We start from the raw sequence: 4,813 nt of genomic DNA on the forward strand, positions 1-4,813 counted from the left end.
GCTACGCCATTTATATTATTGACTATTGAAATGAATGTTGATAACATGCTACCACTGTAACATATATCACCACATGAACAATTTGAGCGCTTGTGTTAAACGCTGCCACTGTAATATATGAGCACTGCTATCACCGTACTATGTATTAGAGCGTATATGTGTCACATAAAAAATTTGAGCGCATATATCAGAGCGTATATGTGTCAAAATTTGAGCGCATATATCAGAGCGTATATATATATATATATATATATATATCACATGAAAATTTAAACGCTGCTTACTGTAACATATATCACCGAATCATCATAGCATCAAATCATCAAATCTGCATAACAAATCCCGCTCAACTCAACTGTAGCCCAGCGCTCTAGTTTAGAGCCAAGCCACAAAGGGAAGAGCCTTCCAAACGACTCTTCAAACCACCGTTCCAAAGCTGGCCGACAGAGGCATTCTCCAAAGTTCGAGCTTCAGTCTTTAGCCGCTCTGATATTCAGCAGTTTTTTATTGCGACGGAGGAGTTAACGTTCTAGTGTCTCTTCAGATGCTCGAAGTATTCTCGAATTGCGGCAATGGAATGAGCAATACGGAGAAGTTAACGGCTTCTCATTTCTCCTTTTCATGTGGTCGATCGAACTCGTGACCTCCTTTTGACAAGTCACCACAAACGACCATCAGAGTAGCGAGGACCAACCACGTCAGGCTGGAGTCAGGGTTTCTTTCTCCGTTTTAGGTATCTTGTCATCCACGGAATTGCAAGCGACTGCGCTCCAGATGGAGTTTTCTTGTTCGCGGATCGAGTTTCTTGTATCAAGCCCGTTATTTTCCGTCTGGTAGAACGAGGATTCAGGCAACTGCAAGTTTGCTACAGTCAATCCCAACGTTCAATGGTATTCACAATCACAATGGGGAGATCCCTGATAATACAAGTTAGAAATCTATAACCTGCTCCACCTCCACTGGGCTTGAAAAAACAACGGGAAAACAAATAGAAACACTAGTATGATGTATAATAGAGTATTGTCAGCCACGAGACCAATTTCTGTACAAAAAAATGTAAACAGGCGAGCCACAGAATAATGAATGAAATAACAAAACCCGTTTAACGTCTCGTCCTTGACATTTCCAGCTCCGGACGGTGATGTTCTGGCGGATCTCAATCTTTCACACAGGTTTAATGCATATACAGTAAATGGTAAAAACAAAGGTATGCAAAGCGTTATCACGCAGAGGGCATTAAAGCCGTTTAGGCAGAAGAAATCGGCCTGCGCAGGAGCATGGAATCTTTATGCGTGCAAAGAGTCAAACGTACAGGCCAGACAAACGTTCAGGCCAGAAAGATGCGTTATGTTAGAGTATGGAACAGAGGAGTTACAAGGCACGCCAGAAAAAAAAAAAAAAAAAAAAAAAAAAGGAATCTGGGACCTGTGCTATGATACCATGTCAGGCCAGGGTAACTCCAGACTTGGCAGAAAAAACTGATTGATTTATTTCATTAGGTAACTATTGCTTATATACAGGAATGTGACTGATCAGTTCATCTACTTGATGACTGTTCACATTCCGGGTACACCCAACCGTTGAGGATTAGGTGTCAACAAATCTCCTTTGCATCAACCAAAAACTGAATCAAACAATCACTTCTCTGAATGTTGTAATCAGAATACATTAACAGTAACCAAAAACCAATCTTGAACCCAGAACACTACAGCAACAAACAAAAGTAGCTAAAACATATTTCATGAGACGTACGCTACTTCAATATGTAGAACCTGTGTGCATACACTGTTGTATTAAGGCCAAATAGCGTATACCCTATTTTGAATTACTTAACCAGCGTGTATACGCGCCTCTGCTATGTCGAACCTGCGTACAGATCTATAAAAGATAATTTACCCTTTTCACTTATTCAGACATCAGTTATACCCAGATTATCAGATTTATAGATCAAGTCATGCGCCAAATATAACAGATCAAAATCACACAAAGATACTACTATTCAAGCCTTAAGATCTTGACCCATCAATAGAACTTATCCTTCTTCTAGCGCTCAGGTTCCTCCTTGGTTCAAATCCAGTTATGCACCATAACCCAATGACCAGTATTCTAGATCTTGCTCCTCATAAGATATTCAATGCTTCAGTGAATTCCTTTGCCTAATGATCTCCTTCCCCTTTTATAGTCTTAGGCCTTACTCAATACCATGGTCAAAAACCATAGAGAATCAATACCATGGACCCAATACTTGGGTTCAACACTTCGGACAAGATACCATGGTCCAAAACCATAGGTCCAAATACCAAGGACTAAATACCATGGACCAAAAAATAAGTTTTCCCACATGTATGCGCTTTTCCTTGCATGAAAGTGCGTGCATACGTATACGCGCCTTTTGATCGTCGATCCCGCATGTATACGTGACTTGGTTAAGAGGAACCTGCGTATATCTCTTTTTCCTTCATTCTGAGAGCTTGAACTGTGATCTGTCATTTGAGTGAGTTGCCATCAAGGACAACACCTGTGTCATAGCGCCAAACATGTGTCATAATGCCAACAATATCCCCCTTTGGACTTGATGGCAACCCCAAGTCACTCAAAGTCATTCTCCCCCTTTGTCATCAAGGGCAAAGGGTTATGCTCCCCCTGAGTACATGCTGAAATCTCTGTTGTGCTGTGTTGTCCATGCTCCCCCTAACTGTAGGCAAGGTCTGCAAAAAAAGATGTTCTACAAGAAGAAACATGACTTTATACATCATAAATGACCTTCCTATCACCATACATCCATCTCCCAACCAAGTGGGGATATACCAATATTGACTCATCCACCCAACCAAGTGGGGATACACCAAAAGTTTACACATGATAAAACAAGAACATTACATCATCCATCCCAGGCATAGTGGGGAAACCAAGATAGGCCGTTACATGACCTTGATAATAATAGAAATAGAGACTAAATATCTAAGACAAGACTATGATAGTCATCAACAACTAACATCAGCAACATCTGTCAATCATAATTCAGACCGTCAACCATGATCTCCCTCTGTACTTGTTCCAACAAAAACAGCTGTGAAATTGAACCAAGATCTCCTAAGATAATGCCAAAAATGCATTATTAGAAGTATATGCTCCCCCTAAATCTGTGCCAGATGGTCTCTGTCAGACCCATGTCATGCTCTTTTCATCTTGAGTTTGCCCCCACTGTTTGTCTTCAAACCAACATATACGCGACTGTACCCACAGAAACCGGCGTATGTACGTGGATACGCTTCATCAAACTCGCATACAACAATTGTTCTCTGAAACAGATAATTTCAACAGCAAGATGATGCATCAACTACTCCCAGCTTCTGTCTGAGGTATTCAAATGTCTCCCTGGGCAGCGGTTTGGTGAATATATCAGCAACCTGTTCCTTGGAGGGAACATACTCCAATTTGACCTTTTGTTCAAGAACTTGTTCCCGGAGAAAATGATATTTGATAGGTATGTGCTTGGTCTTCGAATGCATGATTGGATTCTTTGAAATATTGATTGCACTTGTATTATCAAAAAAAATGTAGATAGGTGGAGTACAAGTGATTTGAATGTCTTGTAATGTTTGCATCATCCAAAGGAGTTGTGTGCAGCAAGATGCAACAACCACATATTCTGCTTCAGCTGTAGATAATGCAATTGAACTTTGTTTCTTGTTGAACCAAGATACTAATCTGGAACCCATAAAGAATGCACCACCACTAGTGCTTTTTCTGTCATCCACGCTTCCTGCCCAATCTGCATCTGTATATGCATGAAGTGTGAGATTTGTATCTCTAGGATACCATAAGCCATAGTTTTGTGTTCCTTGAAGATATTTGAAAATCCTCTTAACTGCTTGAAGGTGTGCTTCCTTTGGATTTGCTTGGAATCTTCCAACTATTCCCACTGCATGCATGATGTCTGGTCGGGTACCTGTTAGATAGAGTAGACTTCCAATCATGGATCTATAGGTTGGTTGATGCACTGCTACTAATTCATCATTTGCGCTGAGGCTGCATCCTGTTACCATAGGGGTACATACTGGTTTCGAATCCTCCATCCCATATTTCTTCAAGATCTGCTTGAGGTACTTGGTTTGTGATAGAAAGATACTGTCTTTGTTTTGTTGGACTTGTAAACCAAGAAAATATGTGAGCTCACCAAGTAAGGACATTTCAAATTCTTTCTACATCACCAAAGCAAAGTTTTGACTCATGGTTTCTTCATTGCTACCAAAGATGATATCATCAACATACACAACAAGTATTAGCAATTTATCATTGTCAATTTTTATATATAGATTGCTATCTGTTGATCCTTTTGAAAAACCTTGTTGATGGAGGTATTTGTCCAAACGAAAATACCAAGCCCTTGGAGCCTATTTAAGGCCATAGAGAGCCTTTTTGAGTTTGCATACCAGTTTTGGATCATTCCCAAGGATGAAGCCATAAAGTTTCTCAATGTACACTTCTTCTTCTAAGTCTCCATTTAGAAAAACAGATTTCACATCCATTTGATATACTTTAAACTCCTAAAAGCTAGAAAGAGCAAAGAACATTCTTATGGCATCAAGTCTAGCAACTGGTGCAAAAGTTTCTTCAAAGTCTATACCTTCTTGTTGAGCATACCCTTTATAAACAAGTCTGGCCTTGTTTCTAATAACATCTCCATTTTCATTCAGCTTGTTTTTGAATATCCATTTTGTTCCTATGACATTCTTATCATTTGGTTTAGGAACCAACTCCCAAGTGTTATTCTTTTCAATCTGCTCAGGTTCTTCATTCATGGCCTTGA

The sequence above is a fragment of the Pinus tabuliformis genome, chromosome Q, assembly GCF_031772625.1.
Source record: "Pinus tabuliformis cultivar Carrire ecotype Pingquan chromosome Q, CPIR1, whole genome shotgun sequence".
NCBI lineage: Eukaryota > Viridiplantae > Streptophyta > Pinopsida > Pinales > Pinaceae > Pinus > Pinus tabuliformis.